Source organism: Acomys minous (assembly GCF_964271855.1).
Source record: "Acomys minous genome assembly, chromosome: 1".
Classification (NCBI taxonomy): Eukaryota; Metazoa; Chordata; class Mammalia; order Rodentia; family Muridae; genus Acomys; species Acomys minous.
The window spans coordinates 118,486,751-118,500,160 of NC_140483.1; the positions used below are offsets into that span (position 1 = coordinate 118,486,751).

The 13,410-nt window shown below is 47.9% G+C and overlaps 1 protein-coding gene across 2 annotated transcripts in view; it reads left to right on the forward strand.

The window, feature by feature from the left end:
* Positions 1–3,899: 3,899 nt before the first annotated feature.
* The window catches only part of CHD7 (chromodomain helicase DNA binding protein 7), a 187,884-nt gene continuing 178,373 nt past the window's right edge, over positions 3,900–13,410 (forward strand). For both annotated transcript variants that reach the window (XM_084760862.1, XM_084760863.1), the window contains exon 1: positions 3,900–4,229. The gene's annotated coding sequence lies outside the window, so the exon portion shown is untranslated. The remainder of the gene's footprint in view (positions 4,230–13,410) is intronic.

A 13,410-nucleotide genomic window follows, 5' to 3' on the forward strand; every position in this document is an offset into this window, starting at 1 on the left:
AGTATTCTGGGCTAATGGAGATGGGACGGAAATTTGATCTAATGATTTTAAAACCAGCATCCTAGCTGCTTACTTAAAAGATACTGTGGACTTACTGCTAAACATTTTGCACCACAAATTTAACTTGGTAAATTAAAAAGCACTGGAAGCATATCCTAAGAATAACTTAAAGATAACTTGCAGAACAATTTAACCAATTCATATTTGTCTATGAGCTATGTGAAAAGCCCAGGAGAACACACTTCACCACGAAGTCAGTCTTTAGACAGAAGAACCAAAGCCAAGTGCACTTTTAACTGGCACAAGGCAGACTAACAGCAACGGTAAAGCAGTATAACTAAGAAAAAGCCAACCTCCGGTGGGAACCTGCAACTTTAGACTATAGTGATGGTAGCTTTTAATGTAAAAGGATGGACTGAGCACCTGACCAGTCCATCATCACGTATCTTTCCAATTGAGTTCTTCCATGGAAAAAAATTGCAGGGAAAATTATGTCATTATTATAGGAGGCAGAAAAAGTATTTTGTTTTGGTGTGTGTGTGTGTGGGGGGGCTGGAGAGATAGCTTAGTACTTAAGAGCACTAGCTGCTCTTTCAGAGGACCCAGGTTCAATTCCCAGCATCCACATGGCAGGTGACAACTGTCTGTAACCCCAGTTCCAGGGGATCTAATCCCCTAATACAGACATACATGCAGGCAAAACACCAAGGCACACAAAAACGAATAGAATGAATCTTTAAAAAGAAAGAAAGAAAAACTACCTTTGGCTTCGTTTTTGGTGTTTTCTTCAGTATTTATAGCATTCTTCTTACAATATGCCTTTATTTTTCTACATATTTTCAGTGGCATTGCTGCATCATAATTTAACACAAATGGCGCAATCGGAGAGAGGAATGTAAATTTGTTAAGTGACAGAATAAATCTCTCCCCCCACCTCCCCTTGAAAATTGATTCTAGAAAAAGTTTTGAAAAACCCATTGGAGTATTTCCAGTACACTGGAATCGGTGTGCTTTGGTTTTGTTTTGTTTCTGGTGCCTTTTAAAATTCAGTTTCTCTCTTACAAAGTGTATAACTGTGGCACATTTTAAAAGGAACTAGTGTGCTTTATAAAATATTTTAGAGCTGAAAATAGCAGAGGCTGATAGGGCTTACGTTTTAGTAGATGTTATAGAAGTTTGGATGCTTCTCGGTTATTTGTCTATGCAAATAACTCTCTGTTCCCAAGTATTGTAGTTTGTACGGGTTATTTCTCCCAGTAAAGACAAACATTGGTCCAAGCAGCAGTCTCACCCTCCTATGGGCGAGCTCCATCCCTCTGTGTTCTCGGAAGTGCCTTTCCCTGTTGCCTTTCCCACAGGTCACGTTGTGTTTGTGTTTTCCTAACTGCTATCCACTAGCTCCTACTCCATCTGTTAAGAGCCCCGCCACCCGGGGGTCGCTAGCGCCTTCTTAGTGGCCTCAGGACAACTTGGGCAAGCCAGCCCTAGAGCTCCGCATTGTTCCTGCTGGTCACAGAATCTCAACCACCAATCAATTAGGCAGCACACTTCAACAAAGGGAGGGACCTTGTTAGATTTTTCTCCCAGCACCTAGAACCAAGCCTGGGAACTCTTAAGCACTCCAGCGTGAAAGGAATGTAAAAATCTCTCAATGGGTTAGCTTCAGCTGGGTGTTGGGGTGGGGGTGGGGCTGGGGTGGGGGGAAAGAAAGCAACCCGTGTCAGGAGTTTACATTTGTCTGTGAGTGACCCTTATCTGGCCCTAAGGTATTTGCATATTTAAAGCTAAAGCTTGTGAATTCAAATGATTCTCTTTGGGAAAATTTCAAGAGTGAAGCAAGCGGGGGGGGGGGGGGGGTGGAGAGAGAGAGAGAGAGAGAGAGAGAGAGAGAGAGAGAGAGAGAGAGAGAGAGAGAGAGAGAGAGAGAGAGAGAGAGAGAATGTTCTAAGCTGAGGGTAGTGGGGGTGGGTGGGTGCTGAGGCTTTGGAAGGAAGGACACAGCTGCCTAGGTCTGTGCCTGAGAGTCTTTGGCGTTTCAAGGCCCCTCGAACTCTCCAGCAGATCCTCTGAAAGCCTGGACTGCTCACTCGACTAGCGGGCTAAAGAGGAGCCCAAGTTAGAGGGGATACTTTGCTGATGTTTTGCTCCACAGTGGCTGTGTTTATCTTTGGCATGTTACAAAAGGGTCCCAACTTTCCAGTGAAATATACAAGGGCACAACAGGGGACCTCCTTATAGTCACGTGGAGCTATTTGTTGATGAACAGCTGAAACATGATACTTTCATTAAATGTAGAGGTCATCTTTTTTAGCTTGTAAATTGTCTTGAAACAGCTACATATCTGATTAGCGAGACACCCTCCCTCCCCTGCGCGCCCAATATCTATGATAGTCTTACTTTGAGGGATATAAACTTAATGTAAATGGAAGGTTTATGCCATAAATGTGATTTTTGGTTATGATACTGAGGCTATTAAAAAATTTGTAATTTTCAGTTTTCAATGTCAGATTTTTTTCCTGAGGGGTGAATATATTTTTTGCTGATTATCTGTAAACTATTTGATGAAGATGTTTCTTTTAAAATTCAATTTATAGTGAAAGACTGCCAGAAGCAACACACTTAAATAAGCAGCAGTGTAAAATATTAAAAAAGAATCAAATATTTATAAAATTATTACTGTTAGAAAATAAATGTTTAACTGATTAAGTTGTAGTATAAATGAAATAGTTTTGGCAAGTCATTTGTCCACATGAAACAAGTGTGATTCTAGGCTCAGTAGTAGAATCGCCATCAGTGGGTGAGATTAGCACCCGTTAGGACTTTTGAGTTCAATAGTACCAAATCACTAACTCATCTGTCATAGCTGGCTATATAACCTCCTTCCTCATTTAAAAGCAAGTGCAGTCTTTAACTTAATAAAACCACCTTAAGAGTTTGCAATTGTTGACCATTTATAAATGATACTTGCTCAGCGTTATGTATATAAAAGGTGCTTAGTAAATGTTTAAATATCTATTACACAAGAAGAACATTAATTAAAACATTTCTTTAAGGTTAATATTCATCTTGTACCGGAAAGAGAAATGGGCAAGAAAGTCGGGTATTTAAAGCTAGATCATATTCAGTGCCACACTGGCGAGGGAATGAAGAAAACACTCCAGTTCTGGCACGTTTAAAAATGGGCTCACATCCTATTTCTTTGTTTCATAACCACTGCGCTATCCCTTCATTTTTTGGCATGCTAACAAATTCAACCTAAATCAATGCCATCTAGTTAAACTTTTTGATTTAGTGGCAGATCCAGCTGTCCTATCACCGAGGACGTCGGCAAAACCAAGTGGTGAGGCAAGAATGGATCTGTTTGAAAGGAAAGACGTCTATCCTAGGTATTTCGTGTGGGAAAATTATCTCAAGTTGAAGGATAATTACAGAAGAGACACCCAAACACCTCCAGCCTCCTACGTCCGCGCGGCGCTGGACACCCCTCGCGGTGGCCGGGGGTCACTACGGGCTCCGGGCCTCGGCTTCCTGCCCCGGGGCGGCGCACCGCGGCTTCGGGAAGGTGCTGCGCGGAAACGTGGCACCGTCTGCACCCCCGCCCGAGCGCTTCTAACTACCGGCCAGAGAGGCTGCGGCGGTCGCGCACCGGGACCGGCACCCGCCCGCTGCGCCGGCGCCCGGCAGGACGGGAAGGGGCGGACGCCCGCGCTGCGCCGCCCCCTTCTCTCGGCCTCTCCGCGGCCTCCGCCACCCCGGCCGAATTCTTGCATAAATTATGCCAGGCGCGCCTGACGTCAGGTGGCGGCGCGCGGGCGCGGGCGCGGCGCAGAGGGAGCCGGTCGCGGGCGCGCGCGGCCCCGGAGGCTCGTGCGCGTGGTGTGCAGGGCGCGCGCAGGCGCTGGCGTGCTGGGGCCGCGGCGGCGGCGGCGGCGGCGGCAGCGGTGGCGGCGGCGGCGCGGGGGTTGAGCCGTGGTGGTGCGGACGCGCTCGTGCTCGGGAACTATCGGATTAAACTTGAATCGAGTGGAATTACACAAAGGAGCGCCGCGGAGGAGGCGGCCCGGGGACCCGGAGACCCCGCAACTCGCCAGAGCCCCGTCCGCGCGCGGCCAACTCCGCGTCCGTGGATCAACCCCCGGCCGCGGCCGCCGAACCAACTCCGGAGCCGCTCTGCGTTTTGTTCCCCACGGCGCGCGGTGGCGGATCAGCCGGAGCGAACGAGCGAGCCGGTAAGCGAAGACTTCCCCGGCGCCCCCGGGAGGGGCGGCGGCAGGAAACCGTGCCGGGCCGGGCCGCGGCCGCGCGGAGTTGCGAGCGGGGAGTTGGGCGTGTGCGGGGCGCGGGGAGAGGTGCGCGGGGGCCGCGGTCAGCAGGAGCGCAGCGCCACCGGCCCGGTCGCTGCCCGCAGGGCCCGAACCCGCTGCCCGAGCGCCGCCCGGCGCCCCAACTTTTGCCTGCGTCCGCGGGGCCGGCGGCGGCGGGGGCGCGCGGGGCGGCCGAGGGTCACTTCCTCGCATGTAAATGGCTTTTTGTTGTGCTGCCGGCGTCGGGGGGGACGGGGACAGGAGGGAGCGTGTCTGCGCTCTGGGGAGCGCGAGCGCGTTTCCTCCCGCCGGCACCGAGCACGAGTTGCCGGCTGCGTTCGAGAGAAAAGGGAAGGAGGAAAAAGTTGGGCTCCAACTCCGGCGCGAGCGGCGGCGGGCGCGCGGGCGCGGGGCGCTGAGCGCGGGGCTCGGGGACGGCGGCGCCCCCCGCTTCGCCCCCGCCCCCCGCTCCGGCCCGACCACGCCGCGCTCGCCGGGAGCGGCGGCCGCACCGGCGCGAACAAAGTGCGTCCCTGCGGGCGCGGCGGCGCCAGCCCGCGCGGGGACAGCCACTGGCGAGGTGGGTCGGCGGCAGGGAAAGTGCGCGGGGCGCCGCGTGGGGCGGGGGCGGGGGCGGCGCGAACACGCGGCGCGGGGGGCGTCCCGAGCCCAGTCGGTGGCGGCGGCGGCCGCGGAGTTCCGAGCCCGCAGTCAGGGGTTTCTGGGGCTCCCCAGTGGCTCCCAAGTGCGCGAGGACGAGAAGAAAGGGAGCCGGGCCGGGGCCAGCGCGGGCGGGCGACCGGGGGACCCCACCTTGCCGAGCTGGCCGGGCCGCCGGCGGCGGCATAATAGCGACTTTAATCCGCGATCTCAACTCGCGTCCCCGCTCCCCTCCCCCAAGCTTGTCGGGGGTCCGGGCGGGGGCGGGGGTCGCCAGGTGGCCCCGGAGCGGCGGGGTTGCGCGGTGCCCCCGCGAGAGCCGGCTCCGAGCGCGAGCGGCCGAGGTGGCTGGAGGCCGAGCGGTCAGCGGGAGAGGAAGGAGGGTGGCGGGGAACGCGTTGTTTGTTTGCTTCGCACCGGGGACAGGGCTCGTTGGGGGCGCGGGCGGGGCGCGGCGGGGCGCGGTGCGGGGTGGGCGAGGCGGCACGGGGAGAGCGGCCCGGGGAGGGGGCCACCGGCTGGCGGGGGCGGGGGACTGGTCAGGAGGCTCCGGGGAAGGGGCCGCTTGGCCCCGAGCAGCCATCATTCCCGAGCCGCCTTTCTCCGGATGGCTCTGCCTCGAGGAGCCCCGCGCCGTGGGAGCGCACCCCAAACTCCGGCCAGGCAGCCCGCTTTGTGAGCGCCCCGGTGGAGCGGGCTTCCCGGGGAGTGCTCTGGCCCGGCAGCAGGGTTCTCCCCGGAGGTCACTTTTAGAGACTGTTCACGCCTTGGTTTTAAACTAGTTTTTTTTTTTCTTCTTCCCTCTTCTGAACAGACAATGGACAAAAGAAAAGTAGCAACCCACATGGAGAGTTTCCTTTGAATTGCTAGAATTAGATACACTGTCCAGCTCTCCACTTGCTAAGTATACTTTTTAGTTTCCCATTGTATATTATCTAGCAATCGATTTAAATAACTTACATAAACTGTGTCTATCCTCTAAGCTGGATCTCTGGAATATATTAAATAATTATTTTAAAATAATTTTGTGAGAGCCCTGGTTATTCTTTTTATTTTTTAATTTTAAATTGAAATCATCTTTGCAGTGGGTGACACCTTCCTAAGGGGCTCACTGTTACTTTCTCCCAATTCTCTTTCAGTAGGAGGGAGAATACTCTTCATTCGTGTGGTAATCTACGGGAGAAAAATATATCTTTTTATTTCCTCACAGGTTTGTTCTAACGATGACAAAAAAGAAAAAATCTTTGTGTCGATGACCCAGCAGCTCCGTACCTGATTTATTCCAGTTATAATTACGTTTCGATTACAGTAATGTCCGAGAAATAACTTGAGCAGTGGTTTTTATGAAGTTGCGTCCTCCCCCAGCCCCCAGAGTACATCTGTCGCGCAGTGTTTTTGTCTCGCTGTTGCACAACAGAAAGCCCTCCAGTCTTTCCCCTAAAATGGCAGCTTTCATTTGACTGGGGCCCATTCATTGACAACGATAATAAAGAGGCTGAAAGCTAGATGCTTGGGGCACAGAGGACTAGGATTGCCTTTCTAGGTGATAAGTAGGAGACATTTTAAGTCTTTCAGTTTGCTTATGAAAAGTTTATTTTCCGTGAAAAACTGCAAGGGGAAAAAAAAAGGATCAGTAAAAGGAAAAATTGGAAATGGGAAAGGACTTGATTAGCAAATTTTAGGAGCTATTTAAAATGGAAAAAAATTTTTTTTCTTTTTGTCCACTGAGTGAATATGGCATTTCTCTTTCCCTCTTTCTGGTAATCTGCTGATTAAGGGACATAATGAATTTTTGACAGGCTTTGTAACAGGTGAATTTCCTCAGTGTGACACTTCATATTTGAGATGTTTCCTGCAAGTGTGTGTTTGGATTATTTATATTTTCTCAGTATTCTTGGCGCCCCCCTCTCAATCTGGGCAGATTGGTAAATTTGAGGTTTATGAATTTTATCCCATGTTTATGCTTTCAAAGTTCAAAGAATTTCTAGGTTAAAAAAAAAAAAACCTCATGAATTCCAAGCTCTGGTTATAATGACTTCATCAGCGGAATTATTTTGAGATCAGTTTTAAAATTGATTCCTTTTTCTGTGTCCTTAACACAGAGGACAGAATAAAGAAATATAGTATTATGTAGATGGTAGTTAAATTTCAACCTTCCTACACCTCCCTTCTCTCCCAGTGCCTGAGGTTGAAAATGTAGATGCCAGTATTAATGTAGTCAGGAACTTGGTGTTAACATAGCACTTTTATGGATTCATCTAGGCTTGGTCTAGTTTTTAATCAGCTTGACTTATGGAAAATTACCAATATTTTTTCCATAAGTAGTGTTTTCTGTTAGCCTTGCTTTTACTGAGGTAAGCATGGTGCAGTTAAGTTCCCTTAGGATTTTAAACGTTAAGGAAACATTGCATCCTTTCTGCACACGGATGCAAACTCAGGAGCCAAGTAAGTGCTCACAGGCTTCCAGCATGGAACAGGCATACACTTGTCTGTGCATCTGCTGTGTGACCCATAGTGCAGCTTGGGAGCCAGGACTGGGACAGTTTTTCTCAAACCTGGAATTATGATATTTCATATGCTATGTGATCAAGTTTGCTTGCCATTTGATTACCTTCCATTTAGCTAATTTTTATTCTGTCTGTGCAAGCCTTCCACTGTGGAACTCTGTGTAAGAGGCAGCGCTTCCCCTCTGGGAGTTTATCTTCCAGCAGCAGAGAGGCTGCTTTCTGCTTGTCTTGACTCTAAGGCGAGCCATAGAGGTAGTGGGTTTCTTTCTTTCTTCACTATCCAGATAGAGCCTTGTGGTTTCATAGTAGTCAGACACCCTGGCTGTCTTAGAAACAACTCCTAGAAATAAGGTATCATGGGAATGAAAATGCTAAGTCAGGGCTGAAGAAAGTGTGTAACTGAAAAAGAATGGCTCTTAAAAGTTGTCTTTAAAGTGATTAATCCTGAAATTCAGGTGGTTTCACAGGAAAGACATGCCCAGGCACAGGCATGGCTAAATACAGTGACAGCATCGGGGAGAGCGTTTGAAAGGCACCGCTGTGACTGAAGGAACGAACATATTGGTCCTCCCTGGCTCTGAATTGTCTTACAGACACATTTTGTATGTCATTTAGAAGAGGTATTCTTCTGTGCCTTTTAAAAATTAGAACTTTAGCGTTCTTGTTTCTTCACTGGTTTCTAAAGCTGTTAGAACCTTTAGTTTGGAAGATAAAGTAGTAGTCCTCTTTCTTGAAAAAACCGTTCAGTCTTCTAAAAACTTTGACGATTGAAGATGACTGGTGGTGTTTAAAGTTCAAAAAATGGGAGTAAAGGATTACATGTTTCTTTTCTATAAAATACAAAGATGTATTGGCCTGCATCACCCAGGTTGCAGATATGGCTGAAGTTCACAGTGGATTATGGTGGGAGTCAAGAGCAAGACAGATAGTTAAAACCACTGATTGTCTGTGTCTTTTATCAATATATTATTATTGTTGTTGTTGTTGTTGTTATTATTTTGAGACAGGGTTTCTCTGTGTATCCTTGGCTGTCCTGGACTCACTTTGTAAACCAGGCTGGCCTCAAACTTACAGCTATCTGCCTGCCTCTGCCTCCCGAGTGCTGGGATTAAAGGCGGGCACCACCACGCCCAGCAATAATATATTAAAATTTTAAGTGAAATGAGCTGTGTTATAATAGAAGGCAGTGGTCATACAGACACTGTCACACAGGATTTAATCTTACAGTCACTTGAGCCTGCAGATATTTAGAGTGTGAGGCCTTCAAAAGGCTGCTGAACTTCCTCCCTTCATAGATTGAAAAATTTAGAGGCAGGAGATTAATTAAATGAGCTGCCTCTAGCTGGCCACGCAGTCAGTTCAGCACTCTCCCCAGGCCTTCCCGTCTCTCAGGTGCCTAGTATGGGGTGCTGTGTGGGAGCGGTGTGGGGCTCATGGGCCTGACAACCTGTTAGCTCCAGAAGAGTTGGGCTCCTCTTCATGGAGGGACTTGAAAGTGCCTTCTGTTTTCAAAGTTCTGAAGCATATGAGGACAAGGCCCCTAAGGGCTCTCCTGAATCAGTGGTGCTTTGCTCCGCTGTGGTAGGTTTCCCCCACCGCCATGATTATCTGTTTTGAAAAAGGCAGAGATAATTATTCCAACGTTTGATTACTGTTTTCAGTGTCGAGTCATGTGTTCATCACCCTAACTAGATGCTGTACCGTTTACTTGTCAGGCTTGGCAAACACGAATGTTCTCTCAGAAGGTTGTTTGTTGTTGTTGTTGTGTGTATGTGTGTAGATGTGTGTGTAGGTGTCTGGTTTGTCTTTACTTGAGAATAGGAAGCATTGTTTTAATGGAGAGACATACTTTTGCAGGTAAAGGTTGATTGGTTGTCAGGTGTGTTGGTGGCTGCTAATGTAGGTAGAATTAGGTAGATATTTTCTCAGTGGCCCTTTGAGCCTCATGCTGCCTGCGTAGGCATCAGGCTTGGCTTTCCTAGCAAGTGAATATAGACTCTGCTTAGGCTTCCTGTTCTGTTTTTGATTCAGCTGCTTTTGGGGTGCCTACCGCCCGAAAGGTGCAGTCGTACAGACCGGGAACGCAGTGGTGACATGAAACGACCTGGTAGAGCTTCAGAAGACAAAGCTGCTGCGAGGTAGCTGCTGCGTAGTGGATGCTGGGAAGACAGTGGTTATGACTGAAACTCCCACTGTTGAGAGATGGCATCCATACGTTGGTATAGAGGAAAGCCTGAGGACGAGAAAGGGAGTAGTGCCCTTTGCCCTGGGGGAGGATGCAGGTTTAGGCCATCTCAGAGCTTCGGGATGAGGCCCTAGGGAAAGCGGCATGTAGCTAGGTAGGGCAGCATTGACAAGGTGTGGAACTTGGGGTCTTTGAAGAACACTGTGCGACTGAGTGTTAAGCATTATTGACATGAACTGAATTGGGATGACACGAGTGGGTAGCTGGGTGGAAGGAGAACAGAAGAATTGTGGGCAATAGCCAGTCTGCTTTTGTTGGGAGATGGACGCGTCCTGGAAGAGAGGTCTCTGGGGATGCCAGGTTCTAGCACATCGTTTCCTTGGCTGGCTGGTGATGCTATTCGTGGAGACAGTGGGCACCTGACTGGACGGCACATGAGGAAGAAGGCCATGAGTTCTTTGAGCATATGACTAAGATCACTGATAGTGCCTGTGGGTTGGGTAATGTTATAACCCCCTTTCCACTGTTAGTGGTATTCCAGACTTTTCAAGCATAAGCTACTACTTTCGCCTTGAAGATGTTAGTAAGACCACTGGGGATTGCTGGCAAGCTCAGGGTATGGGAGGAGGTGGTCACCATTGCAGCTGGCCTAATGTGTAGCATTTTTCTGTTACTAGCCTAACATGTAGTGCTCTGGAGGAGTTGGCTCCTCAGAGGCTGAGCACGGATCCTGTGGTAACCAGACTTGGCCACGTTTGCCCTTCTGTGTCTTCTCTTCTGGAAGCTCTTTCTAGTTGCTTGTTATGTATTCAGACAGGGTCCTTGGGCTTCCAGGAGATAGCTTGTGGGTGCCATGCGCTTTCAGCGCCGTGTTTCTCACTTGGAGGGAGTTAATTGTGTTGAGACAGTTGAGTCCTACGTGGGTGTTGTAGAAATGAATATATTATTTAAATAATTGGGGGAAAAATAACAGCCTTGGCCTGAATACTTACCTGGTGTTTAGTGAAGTATGTACAAACCAGTTTAATATGTAAATTATCTTCAGAGATACTTTGTTCACTTGTAGAAAGTGAATTACTCAACATGGTTGCTGGTGGCAGGGGAGAGGTGTTGATTGACAAACCCAGAAAAGCTTCTGAATGTGGATTTTAATAATATATGAGCTAACAAATTATGAAGTTCTGTATTTTATTTTTTGGTCTGCAAATTAATACGGTCTCCTTTGAAGTTAGTATCTTTGTGTGAGGGTCTCTAGGTATAACATTCAATGCTCTGACCAACATTTCAGATGCCCTTTGCCAGCTCTTGGTGGGAGTGCATTGCTGGTACTATTTCTCCAGCTTCCCAGTTTCATTTTTTTAAAAAAATTCTTTTCTCTTAAATTTATCTTTTTATTTTATGTGCGTTGTTGTTTTGCCTGCATGTATGTAAGCTGCCATGTGGGTGCTGAGAATTGAACCCAGGTCCTCTGGAAGAGCAGCTGGTGTTCTTAACCACTGAGCTATTCTCCCGTTCCTCTAGCTTCAGGTTTTACAAAATTCCTTTAAGGTGCCTCCTTTTGTTTGGTTAAGTCAGTGTTTCTGAGGCTGGAGAGGTCATATCTGCCTGAGTTGTAGGTAATGGAAAGGTGCTTGCAGGTTCCTGCAGTGTGGACTTTAGGGGGCTCATGAAGTGACTGTGTCCTTAGGGGCTGCCTCTCCTCCACTTCGGGGCGACTCAGGAGGCAGCAGAGGTCACATGGTGGGTTTGAGTTTTACGCCATGTATTTATTTTATCAGTACAGGGTCAGGCATAGAGTTGCTGCTACTGAGAGATGGCAGATGACGTGAGCTTCCACCCCAGCCTCTCTGTGGGGAACTGCTAGGATGTGTGAGCATTAGTGTGCAGCCTTTTCTTGGGAACTTCATCTTAAAACAGTCAGACTGGCAGTGTGCCTGATAAGTAAGGACTGTAGCTACCTTGCTAATAGTTGTTCTTCCTAATTCTGCAGCAGTTTGGGGGACTAAGGTAACCTTTAAGGGGTGCGCTGTCTCCCCTGTTCCTTTTTTTCTGGGAGAGACTGGGATATTGTAGAAATCTGTTTTGTTGATATTTAACAATTACATGTGTGCATATTATTTAAACACACCTAAAACCCATTAAGTATGTTTAACATGAGCAGGTAAACAATGAGATGTCCTTTCAAGAATAATAAAGCATACATTTCGCTTCCAAGGCAGGGCTTGCTAGTGTTCTAGGTGGGTGACAGTTTCAGCATAGTTCTACAACTAGAATATGCCTTAAAATTAGACATATTTTTTTCAGTGTGTGGGCCTGGCAATTACTTTATGTATGGGTGGGGCCGTGCACTGTTAATCATTGATCTTTAGAGGCAACTTACAAGTAGTCTCCATTATGGTAGTTTGTATATTCTTATGTACTTCATCTGGTTTTTGTTTTAATCAGTTTGAAGTATGTAGATTATGTCAGAAAAGTTATGCCAACCTCCTGGGAGTTTCAAAGTCCCGATTAGATTGTGTGTTGGGCATTGAAAAAAGCAAAGAACAAGATACCTTAAAAAATAACAATGATCATTATAACAATAATTAAAATAACGTGTGTGTGTGTGTGTGTGTGTGTGTGTGTGTGTGTGTGTGTATCACAGCATGTGTGTAGAGGTCAGAGAACAACCTGTGGGAGTCCAGGACTTTACGTAGTAAGCACCATAGCCTGTGCTGTTTAAATAGGTCTTTCAGTTACTCATCAGGAACAACTCCCAATGTTAGGTGGAGTTATCTGTGTTTTGCAGCTGAGATGACTGAGGCTCAAGAGTTTAAGCTCCATGGAGGCATCCCACTGCAGTCTGTGGTGGAGGAGCATGAATCCTGATTGGCTAGATTCGAGAATCTGCTTGCATAGCATTTTAGCTGATGTTGGCACCCAGACCAGATTTACTTGTGTGAAATAAGAAAAGGTGCTTTAGGGCTGGAGAGATGGCTCAGTGGCTAAGAACACTGGATGCTCTTCCAGAGAACCCAGGTTCAATTCCCAGCACGCACATGGCAGCATATAGCTCTCTGTAATCCTAATTCCAGGGGAATGTGATACCCTCAGACAGACAGAAAGGCACGAGGACAAAACACCAATCAATGCTCAAAAAAAAAAAATTATTGAAAAAGAAAGAAAAAGTGCTTTAAAAGTATAAGCAGCACCCTACAAGCACCCTATTTTTCTGCTGGATCTTGCCAGCCTGAGCTCTTTCCGTCCATGCTGCTTAGTTGCTCTTGTATTTGTGGCATCTGGATGTTCAGAGTCTGTGCTTTCCACCCTCAAGACACTTCCTCTCAGTGGAGAGGAAAACACTCGTGGCGGCCATACATACATACATACCCTGTGGTGGCTGGAAACTTGACCTCTTACGCCAGAAAGACTAGGTACAGATTATAAAAATGGAGGAGATTCTGAGAGTCACCCACCAGAGGCTCTGGTGAGGTGAAGTGGTGGGCACTCACTCTGCCAGAAGCACGTGGTAAAGCAATTGGGTGAGCAGTTGTTATTTTTACCAGCTGACCTTTAGCCGCTGAACCCATCAAGCCATGTGTCTTAAGTTTAGAAATGCTACATTTATTTATTGTGTATGTGTACATATGTGTGCCTGTGGAGGTCTGAGGGCAATTTGTAGGAGTTGGTTCTCTCTCTTTCCACCATGTGAGTCCCGGGAATTCAAACAGGGCGTCAAGTCTGGCAGTTGCTAATGCCTGAACTCTCGTCTTTG